This window comes from Hyla sarda, chromosome 1 (assembly GCF_029499605.1).
Source record: "Hyla sarda isolate aHylSar1 chromosome 1, aHylSar1.hap1, whole genome shotgun sequence".
Classification (NCBI taxonomy): domain Eukaryota; kingdom Metazoa; phylum Chordata; class Amphibia; order Anura; family Hylidae; genus Hyla; species Hyla sarda.
In genome coordinates, this window is record NC_079189.1 from 88,977,538 (window position 1) to 88,991,127 (window position 13,590).

Genomic DNA, 13,590 nt, shown 5'->3' on the forward strand with positions numbered 1-13,590 from the left:
GTTAAAAAAAAAACACACATAAAACACATGGCTTTATTTACAAGACAAAGAAAATGCCACAATAGATTGTGTATGAAGAAAGCCTTAAGCAAATTCACCATTAACCCCTTAAGGACTGAGCTCTTTTTCACCTTAAGGACTCGGCCATTTTTTGCAAATCTGACCACTGTCACTTTAAACATTAATAACTCTGGAATGCTTTTAGCTATCATTCTGATTCCGAGATTGTTTTTTCGTGACATATTCTACTTTAACGTAGTGGTAAAATTTTTTGGTAACTTGCATCCTTTCTTGGTGAAAAATCCCAAAATTTTATGAAAAATTTGAAAATTTTGCATTTTTCTAACTTTGAAGCTCTCTGCTTGTAAGGAAAATGGATATTCCAAATAATTTTTTTTTTATTCACATATACAATATGTCTACTTTATGTTTGCATCATAAAATTGATGAGTTTTTACTTTTGGAAGACACCAGAGGGCTTCAAAGTTCCGCAGCAATTTTCCAATTTTTCACAAAATTTTGAAACTCGCTTTTTTCAGGGACCAGTTCAGGTTTGAAGTGGATTTGAAGGGTCTTCATATTAGAAATACCCCATAAATGACCGCATTATAAAAACTGCACCCCCGAAAGTATTCAAAATGACATTCAGTAAGCGTTTTAACCCTTTACGGGTTTCACAGGAATAGCAGCAAAGTGAAGGAGAAAATTCACAATCTTCATTTTTTACACTCGCATGTTCTTGTAGACCCAATTTTTGAATTTTTGCAAGGGGTAAAAAGGAGAACATTTTTACTTGTATTTGAAACCCAATTTCTCTCGAGTAAGCACATACCTCATATGTCTATGTAAAGTGTTCGGCGGGCGCAGTAGAGGGCTCAGAAGGTAAGGAGCGTCAAATGGTTTTTGGGGGGCATGTCACCTTTAGGAAGCCCCTATGGTGCCAGAACAGCAAAAAAAAAACACATGGCATACCATTTTGGAAACTAGACCCCTCGGGGAACGTAACAAGGGGTAATGTGAATCTTAATACCCCACAGGTGATTCACGACTTTTGCATATGTAAAAAAAATATATATATTTTTTACTTAAAATGCTTGGTTTCCCTAAAGTTTTACATTTTTAAAAAGGGTAATAGCAGAAAATACCCCCCAAAATTTGAAGCCCAATTTCTCCCGACTCAGAAAACACCCCATATGGGGGTGAAAAGTGCTCTGCTGGCGCACTACAGGTCTCAGAAGAGAAGGAGTCACATTTGGCTTTTTTGAAGGAAATTTTGCTCTGGGGACATGCCGCATTTAGGAAGCCCCTATGGTGCCAGGACAGCAAAAAAAAAAACACATGGCATACCATTTTGGAAACTAGACCCCTCGGGGAACGTAACAAGGGGTAAAGTGAACCTTAATACCCTATACAGGTGTTTCACGACTTTTGCATATGTTAAAAAAAATAAAAAATGTTTTTACCTAAAATGCTTCTTTTCCCAAAAACGTTACATTTTTAAAAAGGGTAAAAGCAGAAAATACCCCCCAAAATTTGAAGCCCAATTTCTCCCAAGTACGGCGATACCCCATATGTGACCCTTAACTGTTGCCTTGAAATACGACAGGGCTCCAAAGTGAGAGCGCCATGCGCATTTGAGGCCTAAATTAGGGATTGCATAGGGATGGACATAGGGGTATTCTACGCCAGTGATTCCCAAACAGGGTGCCTCCAGCTGTTGCAAAACTCCCAGCATGCCTGGACAGTCAACGGCTGTCCGACAATACTGGGAGTTGTTGTTTTGCAACAGCTGGAGGCTCTGTTTTGGAAACCGTGGCGTACCAGACGTTTTTCATTTTTATTGGGGAGGGGAGGGGGGCTGTGTAGGGGTATGTGTATATGTAGTGTTTTTTACTTTTTATTTTATTTTTTGTTAGTGTAGTGTAGTGTTTTTAGGGTACAGTCGCACGGGCGGGGGGTTCACAGTAGTTTCTCGCTGGCAGTTTGAGCTGCAGCAGAAAATTTGCTGCAGCTCAAACTTGCAGCCCGATACTTACTGTAAGCCTCCGCCCATGTGAGTGTACCCTGTACATTCACATTGGGGGGGGACATCCAGCGGTTGCAAAACTACAACTCCCAGCATGCGCTGAGAGACTGTACATGCTGAGAGTTTTAGTTTTGCAACAGCTGTAGGCACACTGGTTATGTATCACGGAGTTTGTGACCTTACTCAGTGTTTCAAAACCAGTGTGCCTCCAGCTGTTGCAAAACTACAACTCCCAGCATGTACGGTGCATGGTGTAAGGTGACTGCTGGGAGTTGTAGTTTGCAACAGCTGGAGGCACACCGGTCGTGAAACACTGAGTTAGGTAAAAAAAAACTCTAAGTTTCACAACCAGTGTGCCTTCAGCTGTTGCAAAACTACAACTCTCAGCAGTCACCGACAGCCAACGGGCATGCTGGGAGTTGTAGTTATGCAACCAGCAGATGCACCACTACAACTCCCAGCATGCACTTTAGCTGTTTGTGCAAGCTGGGAGTTGTAGTTATACAACAGCTGAAGGTACACTTTTCCATAGAAAACATGTGCCTCCAGCTGTTGCAAAACCATAAGTCCCAGCATGCCCATAAGGGAATGCTGGGAGTTGTGGTGGTCTGCCTCCTGCTGTTGCATAACTACAGCTCCCAGCATGCCCTTTTTGCATGCTGGGAGCTGTTGCTAAGCAACAGCAGGAGGCTGTAACTCACCTCCTGCTGCTGCTCCATCGCAGGCTGTCCCTCGCCGCCGCCGTCGCTCCTGGGGCCCCGATCCCAACATGGACGCCGGGGATCGGGGTCCCCAGCACCCGGGGTCGTCTTCCCGCACCCGCCCACGCCCTCCGGAAGAGGGGCGGAGCGGGTGCGGGAGTGACACCCGCAGCAGGCGCCCTGATTGGTCGGCCGGTAATCCGGCCGACGAATCAGGGCGATCGTGAGGTGGCACCAGTGCCACCTCACCCCCGCAGGCTCTGGCTGTTCGAACAGCCAGTAATTCCGGGTCACCGGGTCACTGGAGACCCGATTGACCCGGAATCGCCGCAGATCGCTGGACTGAATTGTCCAGCGATCTGCGGCGATCGCCGACATGGGGGGGCATAATGACCCCCCTGGGCGATATGCCGGGATGCCTGCTGAACGATTTCAGCAGGCATCCGGCTCCGGTCCCCAACCGGCTAGCGGTGGGGACCGGAATTCCCACGGGCGTATGGATACGCCCTGCGTCCTTAAGGACTCGGGATGCAGGGCGTATCCATACGCCCTGCGTCCTTAAGAGGTTAAACCCCTTATTTCCAATTGTATTCAGCTGCCTTTGCATTAAAGTCTTGTACTTGTGATATATGAATTGGAAAATGCAAACCAGAATTGATTTTTTTTCTTACCCCTGGGCTGGTTACTTGTCATTATGTTAAATTGGAAATTTTAAAGGTATGAGTGAAATCTTGTTTCCTTGTTACTATGGCTTTGTCAATAACATTTGTAAGGAAGGTTAACTTAACATATGATTAAATAGTTCCTAAGCTGCAATCACAGTTAACCATGTTTTGAAGGATGGAGACATTATTTTTCAGCACAACTCTGTGTCTTTGTTCCACAACAAATGGTCTGCTGGTTATACCAGTCTGTAGATGGTATAATACCCAGCAGTCCATTCCTAATAGTATTTGAGAGAGTGCAATTTTGGGTTTAGTACACAGCGACTGTGTGCTGCAGCACTGTTGTGTACTGCTGGTGTTGTACAAAAATATGTTTTTAACCTGTTAAGGACCCAGGGCGTACCTGTACGCCCTGAGTCCGCTCCCGATCTATAACGCAGGGCCACGTGTTAAGATACAAGTACGAGCTTTTTCCCTGCAGCCACTTCTAGCATTATACGCTCACTTATCCAATGGCACAGAAGCTGAATGTGCTCCTGTCCAAGTTGCTGGTACTGCAGTCCCTCCCTTTTCAAGTGGACACTCAGAGTACGGGGTGTTTTGATAGGCAGGGGCTTGAGCATGTGGTAGCTCACCTCACGGCGGACCGCCAGCTCGATGCTAACCAGAATGGATAATCAAAAAATGTAAATAAATTCTAATTAAATTAAATAAAAATTACATAAAAAATCTACCACATCCAGATGCTCTGCGGCAGTGATTCTAATAGCCTGTATGTAATCTGCATGCCTGTAATCTGCATGTCATACTGAATAACAGTATTATTTCACTAACACAGAATACTCCCTATGCATGTTCTACACCCTTATTGAGCCTTTCTGTAGGCCAGAAATAGTTGTTTTTTAATATCGATTTGCTGTTAATAAATTCAGACCGAACCAAATTTTTTCGGAAAATTTGGCGAATCGCTCATCTCTATATCAAGCCATTGAATTTAATACCAAACATAAATTTAGAATTAATTTTAAAGTGTGAGTCTGCTAATTCAAATAAGCCTTATTAAATTGTGCAGCTCATTAAAAAAAAAAAACAATTTAACAGCTGGCAAGTAATAAATACTGTAGTAAATACTGTAGCTCATTGAGGGTTTTTTTTTTTTTTTTTTTTTTTCATTTTGCCAAATTTGGTGCAGCCAGATGATATTTTAAAGTTTTCATCTCTTTTAAGGTTTCTTTATTAAAATTTAAAAGGCATATTCATTGTCACACAGATAAATGGTGTGCGACATTGGCAAATGTTGCACACTTTCATGTAAACGTCATGCCAGCTGGAACCACATTAAGCTAGCAGCACCATGCTGGCTTTAAACTGAACATCACATGTGTCACTCTCATAGACTTACTAGATAAGCAGGGATGCATTTCATCACTACTAATGTCTGTCAGCTGCATGGTGTACACCACTTTATATTGTGCAGTATAGAAAAAAGAAAAAGACTGCAAACGGCGCCTCGTGTATTACCCTTTAGAGTAGGTATGGAGAAGTAAAGCCCCTTAAAAGTGGCTGCTCACCTTGGAGAAGGAGAAATAGTGCATATCACCTCAATCAGAGGTATAAAGGTGGAGCAGGCTGCTCAGCTGGAGGGTCCGCAGGAGTCAGGTGAACCTGTCCTGTTGAAGCATGCGAAGAGGTGGAGAAAAAAGGACCAACGATTTTCCAGGCGTTGCTAGCTCAAAAACACCGGAGGCATGAGTTATAGATGAAAGATCCTGGCAGGGATCATATTTATTAAAAAAACAGTACAGATGACTCGTTTCGAGGGTAAACCCCTCTTCGTCAGATCAGCATAACATACATAGGACACATGACAAGTTTAAATACAGTGTGAACAGGCTCCAAAAACGCAAAGTGGGCGTGGCTAGAATGGTCAAAGGTGTTGCCTTTACACACATAGCATGGAATCAACAGTCATAAAAAAATTAAGATATAGTAAGGATAAGATGTACAGTTATATAGTGTGAAAACTGGTAAGCTAAAGAGGTGAATATTATGTAAATGCTGCATTTAAGCAGCGACATGTACGAGTGCAGGTAAGGGCAGCGCTCATCCCGAGATGGTTGTTAGGGACGCATCGCTAACCACATAGGAGGCAGGGGGATAGAGCCAATCAGCGAGGTCCGGCTGCTTGGCCTATCAGCGGACAGCGCGGTCAGGCCATTCAGCTGGTGCTGCCGCGCTGTTTGCAGGAAGCGACGCGTCCCTGCTGGTTGTTAGGGACGTGTTGTTATGAATAAGCGGCTGGAAGTGAAGCCATCAATATTAAAGGCCGGGATTAATAGCCCTACCCCATAACAGAGGGGCGGAACATGATAAAAAGGCAGCGCGATTCAAAACAGAAAAGCACTCATAGGAGTGGGCTAAAAGGTATGAGCCTACAGCAGTTGAAAGTGGACTGGCAAAAATAATAACATGCAAACAAAAAAAGGGGGGGTGGTAGGGAGAGGGAGAGGGAGGTTAATGGGAATGGATCATAGACACATAATTATTTATTGAGATCAGATAAAACGTGTCTAGAGAGCCATCATGATTCAGGGCATAAGGGTAACATTGCCGAAATGTGAGAATATATGAGTGGTAAAAGAACCAGAGCTGTCTATGACAGCTATACACATAGGAGGGCAGAATATAATAGACATGATAATTATAATATAATGAAAACAAAATCGGACGTAAGGGGGCAATAAATCACCAAAAACCTCGTAGAAAAAAAGGTGTGACATAAAAAGCAAAAACCTAATGTCTATGATAAATTGGATAAAAAACTATCAGTATTTAGGAATATGTAGTAAAAAAAATTAATATAAATATTCTAAATATGGATATAAATTTATAAATATGTATATAATTTATGGATATAAATTTAATATTAAAGAAAATTAATATAAATATAAATGTTATAAATATGGATATAAATTTATAAATATGGAGTAAAAAATTATTATGAATATGCAGTGTTGGGATGTTAGTAAAACCACATAAAAGCACACTGTAAATAAGATGCAAAATATGTTAAAATGTAAACAATCGATAAATTAGTAAATGAGTAAATATTGGGCCATGAGTATATATAACAAATATTGAATAATTGTCAAAAAATGATTAGTCTGGCCAGAAGTAGCAGCTTTTAGTCTGCTAGGGGCCACTATATTGCGTAGAATGCGCCCACGTCTAAAGGTGACCGAGGGTTTGTTGGGTAGAATGTCACACAGGTAGGGATCTTTTAATAAAATCGACCAATGTTTGGATAGAATTTCCTTGACCTGCGTGTGTTCCCGTGTGAAGGTGGTAATAAAATTATAGGACCAGTCGTAGCTTTTGGAATTGTTGCGTGTCGTTTTAGACAGACATTCAGCTTGTGACAAGAAGGCCAGCTTACAGTCACAAGCTGAATGTATGTCTAAAACGACACGCAACAATTCCAAAAACTACGACTGGTCCTCTAATTTTATTACTACCTTCACACGGGAACACACGCAGGTCAAGGAAATTCTATCCAAACATTGGTCGATTCTATTAAAAGATCCCTACCTGTGTGACATTCTACCCAACAAACCCTCGGTCAGCTTTAGACGTGGGCGCACTCTACGCAATATAGTCGCCCCTAGCAGACTAAAAGCTGCTACTTCTGGCCAGACTAATAATTTTTTGACCAGTGTAGGTAGCTATCAATGTGGCATTACAAGATGTAAATGTTGTGCCAGTATCAACAATCGCTGTAAAAAAATGACGTCCACCAAAAAAGGCGAGCATTTTAACATCAAAACCTTTTTAAACTGTTCCTCTCAATATGTGATATATTTACTGGAATGCCCTTGCAAACTCCAATATGTGGGCCGCACCATCCGGTGCCTACGGGAAAGAATTAACAAACATCGTAGCAACACCCTTCATGGGTTTTTGCTACACAGTGTCTCCAGACACCTGCTTCAGGTACACAAGCAAGATTTCTGTTGCATTACGGTTACACCTATTGAAGGCATCTCAAAAGAGGACCCTCAAAGATTTAGTACATTGAGGAAAAGAGAGAACTTTTGGATCTATAAACTCAAAACTCTTGCACCTGGAGGCCTTAATGAACTTATTGAATGCTCCCTTTAATCCTCACCAATACTATTATTATCTGTCCATATGGTTATCTGTTTCTCTTGTATCAATTATTCAATATTTGTTATATATACTCATGGCCCAATATTTACTCATTTACAAATTTATCGATTGTTTACATTTTAACATATTTTGCATCTTATTTACAGTGTGCTTTTATGTGGTTTTACTAACATCCCAACACTGCGTATTCATAATAATTTTTTTACTCCATATTTATAAATTTATATCCATATTTATAACATTTATATTTATATTAATTTTCTTTAATATAAAATTTATATCCATAAATTATATACATATTTATAAATTTATATCCATATTTAGAATATTTATATCATTTTTTTTACTACATATTCCTAAATACTGATAGTTTTTTATCCAATTTATCATAGACATTGGGTTTTTGCTTTTTATGTCACACCTTTTTTTCTACGAGGTTTTTGGTGATTTATTGCCCCCTTACGTCCGATTTTGTTTTCATTATATTATAATTATCATGTCTATTATATTCTGCACTCCTATGTGTATAGCTGTCATAGACAGCTCTGGTTCTTTTACCACTTATATATTCTTACATTTCGGTAATGTTACCCTTATGCCCTGAATCATAATGGCTCTCTAGACACGTTTTATCTGATCTCAATAAATAATTATGTGTCTATGATCCATTCGCATTAACCTCCCTCTCCCTCTCCCTACCACCCCCCCTTTTTTTTTGTTTACATGTTATTATTTTTGCCAGTCCACTTGCAACTGCTGTAGGCTCATACCTTTTAGCCCACTCCTATGAGTGCTTTTCTGTTTTGAATCGCACTGCCTTTTTATCATGTTCTGCCCCTCTGTTACGGGGTAGGGCTATTAATCCCAGCCTTTAGTATTGATGGCTTCGCTTCCAGCCGCCCATTCATAGCAACGCGTCCCTAACAACCAGCAGGGATGCATCGCTTCCTGCAAACAGCGCGGTAGCGCCAGCTGATTGGCCTGACCGCTGATAGGCCAAGCAGCCGGACCTCGCTGATTGGCTCTATCCCCCTGCCTCCTATGTGGTTAGCGACGCGTCTCTAACAACCATCTCGGGATGAGCGCTGCCCTTACCTGCACTCGTACATGTCGCTGCTTAAATGCAGCATTTACATAATATCCACCTCTTTAGCTTACCAGTTTTCACACTATATAACTGTACATCTTATCCTTACTATATCTTCTTGTTTTTATGACTGTTGATTCCATGCTATGTGTGTAAGGGCAACACCTGTAGTGACCTTTGACCATTCTAGCCACTCCCACTTTATGTTTTTGGTGCCTGTTCACACTGTATTTAAACTTGTCATGTGTCCTATGTATGTTATGCTGATCTGATGAAGAGGGGTACTTTTGTTTTTTTAATAAATATGATCCCTGCCAGGATCTTTCATCTATAACTCATGCCTCCGGTGTTTTTGAGCTAGCAGCGCCTGGAAAATCGTTGGTCCTTTTTTCTCCACCTCTTCGCATTATACTGTGCAGGAGCCTGATACATGGCTTAGCTGTGCCAGCAGATATGCAGCAACAGGTCCAGCAAAGGTTATGCAGGTGTCACACCTTGCATGCCCTCTGCCCAGAAAGAAAGGAGTTAAGTAGTGGTTACAGGTTATTCCCCTCCCCCTCTTGCTAGGTACTCTCTGCTGTACCCACCCGACTGGCAGTTTTTCTAACACATGACTACTTGATGAGTAATAAATCACCCCAAGACAATAGAATCAATTCAAAATCTTTAAAAAAAAAAAAAATGGTTGAAAAAGAATAGGATGGAGTAAAGTGAACCCCTGCCATGTCCTTGGCCAGAAAACATGTTGGCAATATCAACACAGTGGGCACCATTCATTTGCCCAGGCCCAGTACAGGAAGCAGCTGCAGCCCGGTGCCTGGTGAAAGTAGTAACAGCAGCAGCAAGCAAAAGTTGTCGATTTCTTTCATTCTTTCAGAGGTTGTGTTGTTTTGAAGGATAATGTGGGGATTGTGGACTGGTTGGCTCATTCTCGGTCATCTCAGTAAGAGGAAGAGTCTGACGATATGACCTTGAATCAGGTGTCAGTGGATTTCTGATCATCTACAGTTAAATCATGTAGTGGAAGTGGCCTTTTTAGACAGTCTTTTCCATCAGCCTTTGGAGAAGGTTGCAGAGGTGGTGGCAGTGGCCGAGCACAGTGGGTGGCATGTGTGGTGGTGTTATTGTAAGGCATCATGGTGGATATGCTGAGGGGGAAGGAGCCCATAATCAGACAAAATAAGTTCATGCTGAGGGCTGGGACGATGAGAAGATGTTTGATGATGATGATGATGTTGTTTTGGGCAGGACATGGAACCAGAAGGAGGAGCTGAAGTGTTCAGATCAGGAGGGTAGTGGTACTGTCAGCAAAGAAGAGCAGAGCCACGGTAGGTCCAGAACATCTGTCAAACATACCAAACCTGCTGGTATAACCAGTAGGCCTGCTGGTATAATCAGCTCAGGAGCAGGTGACAGCGACACTGTGGCATCTGTAGGCTCGAGAACATTTAATAGGAGGGGCTCAGCCATGTAGTAGTTTTTTTTCTAGTTTTCCAGAAAATGTGGCACATTGGCATCTTTGCAAATAGAAAGAAAGTCATGATCAGTGTAGGAACTTCGTCCCTACGAAAGCACATGAACCATGTTGGAAAGTTGAGATGCCCCACAATGAAAAGAAAACCTTGTTCCTGCTACTGCTTCTGTTGCTCCTCCAAATCCTTCTTGTCTGTCTAGCAGCCAAGCCTCTTCCAAAGGCAGCACAGTCACTGTCTAGTCTTCATCACTGCCATGTCCTCCTCTTCTTTCCTGTCAGCTATTGAGAAACCTATGTCACCTAGACAACAGAGTTTTCCCAGTCAGCCTACTGTAGTGCGCCTTAATTCACACCTGGCAAAGTTGTTGGTGGTGAAGGGACTACTGTGCAATTTTTTTGTCTCACGCCCTTCTTGCAACTAATGGGGTGTGTGAGACCTTGGTGGGGCATGACTAATCACCATTATTCTTCCAAAAAATACATCGTTTGCACACTTGGAGGAGAGGGTGGGGCATGACTAATCACCATTATTCTTCCAAGAAAGACATTCAGGGACATTTATCCTCGTTGCTTTGGTAAGCAAGTTCTGTAGTCATTTTTTTCTTGCAATTTTTTTGCTTCTGTATGACATATTTACCATACTATCACAGGGGGTTGATAAATTTGGCAAAAACCAAGAAATCACTTTTAAATACATTTTTTTAGCACATATAAGCAAAAACCAAATGATAACTACAGGACACCACTTTGCAACTTTGAAAAAAAATGTGTGTATATATATATGATGTGTGTGTGTTTATTAAAAAAAATGTTATTACTGTTTTTTCTCCCTAAATGCACTTACTCTTTTTTTTTTTTTTACTTCTTCTACAGATCCGTGTATCCTGTGGACTCCTTCAGATTCGGTGAACTACTTTGATGACCAGCGTTTTTCTTTGCTTCATGTTAATAAAATGGTTAACGAGGGCTTGTGGGGGAGTGTTTTTTTGTAATAAATTTTTTTTTGAACCTGTTTTGTTTTTTACTTACTGGACAGGCTTAGTAGTGAAGGCTGTCTTACAGACCGAGTCCATTACTAAGCCGGGCTTAGCATTAGCTACAAAAACAGCTAGCGCTAACCCCCAATTATTACCCTGGTACCCAACACCACAGGGGTGTCGGGAAGAGCCGGTACCAACAGGCCCGGAGCGTCTAAAATGGCGCTCCTGGGCCTAGGCGGTAACAGGCTGGCGTTATTTAAGCTGGGGAGGGCCAGTAACAATGGTCCTCGCCCACCCTGGTAACGTCAGGCTGTTACTGTTTGGTTGATATTTGGCTGAGAATAAAAATAGGGGGGACCCTATGTGTTTTTTTTTATATTTAATTATTTATTTAAAAAAACCGCATAGGGTCCCCCTATTTTTATTCTCAGCCAAATACCAACCAAACAGTAACAGCCTGACGTTACCAGGGTGGGCGAGGACCATTGTTACTGGCCCTCCCCAGCCTAAATAACACCAGCCTGTTACCGCCTAGGCCCAGGAGCGCCATTTTTGACGCTCTGGGCCTGTTGGTACCGGCTCTTCCCGGCACCCCTGTGGCGTTGGGTACCCGGGTAATAATTGGGGGTTAGTGCTAGCTGTTTTTGTGGCTAACGCTAAGCCCGGCTTAGTAATGGACTCCCTCTATTAGACAACTTCCACTACTAAGCCTGTCAAGTAAAGTAAGGAAAAAACACAACAGGTTTAAAAAAAAAAAAATTATTACAAAAAACACACCCCCACAAGCCCTCGTTAACCATTTTATTAAAATCAAACAAAGAAAAACGCTGGTCATCGAAGTAGTCCACTGAATCCGAAGGAGTCCACAGGATACACGGATCTGAAATGAGAAGAAAAAACAAAAAAACTAAAAATAGGTTAGTACATTTATTATCACCTGCTCGCACATCTCCCGCCCCGCACCACTACAACTCCCAGCATGCCCTTACAGTAAGGACATGCTGGGAGTTGTAGTCCTGCAGCTGGGGGCAGGGGACAAGCTTGTCATTCGCCTGCACTGCACAACTACAACTCCGAGCATGTCCTTACAGTAAGGGCATGCTGGGAGTTGTAGTCCTGCAAAGGGAGCCCGGGCACACACACACACAGAGAGTCACACACAGTCACACACACACAGTCACACACACACACACACAGTCACACACACACAAACACACACAGAGTCACAGACAGACAGAGAGACGGACACACACACTCACCCATCCAGCGCAGCGCTCCTTCTCTCTGGGCACCCTGCAAGTGACGTCACTGACGGAGGGACATCAGGCCGGCGCAACCGAAGACGTGGGAGCGGAGGCCGGGCACAGTGCAGGTGAAGGTCGGGGGGGGGTTACGGATGGGCACAGTGCAGGTGAAGGCCGGTGGGGGGGGGGTGTATGCTGATGGACCCCCCCCCCCTGACAGACTCCTATATCTCCTAATCATGTCACTGTTACGGTCAAGTCCTGTGATTGGCTGCTGGTCCTGGCCAATCACAGGACCCAGCGGGAAATGTGAAATGACAGCAGGGGATTTTTGAGTCTGCGGCACCGGTATATGTTATAAGGAGCCCGGGCTGACATTACAGTGCAGCCGCCCGGGCTCCTCATACTGCCTCCCCGCTACCCTCACTTAATAATGATGGGGACACTGATATACATCCCCCCCCCTTGTCTCCCGCCCGCGCCGCTCAGCTCCCGCTGCTACAAGACTACAACTCCCAGCGTGTCCTCACTGTAAGGGCATGCTGGGACTTGTAGTCTTGCAACAGTTAGCAGACAGATGGGAGTTGTGTGGCTCTGGCATGTGAGAGGGGGGGGTCCCTGTACAGTGTCCCTGTAGCGAAGTGAGGGTAGAAAGGAGAAAGTATGTCGGAGCCCGGGCAGCAGTAGCTTTTCCTGCCCCATGTTGGAGCTGGAGTAAATTTAGTCAATTTTTACGGCCGTTGCAACATTTTATTGCACAGTTAATAAATACCTGACTAAACCAAATCCATTTTAAAAAATTAACTACGTAAGCAAGTTTGAATTTTCTTGCTTTTCTTGTTCTTCATGCAGCATGCAGATTGTCGCACAAAAACACACGTAGTCGCAGTTGCGACAATTTTGCGACAATTATAGTAAAGAAAACCTGACTAAACCCCTTGATAAATGTCTGTCATTGTTTGCACATTTGGAGGAGAGGGTGGGCCATTGCATGCAGTTGTAGATGTGCAGCACAGTGCATGCATCGGTCGATACTTGGAGTAATAGCTATGGCCAGGGTCAATACAAGGCTTCTCTGCACTGAGGACATGAAATAGTGACACCTGCTGCATATCCTCCTCCCCATTCAGGTATTCCTCCACAGACATTTTGCATTACCCCACATGGAATAGCATAGCTTAGTCTCCTCTTCCTACTCCCTTTTTTCATTGGAGCAATGTCAAGTGCTACAACACTGTATTACATC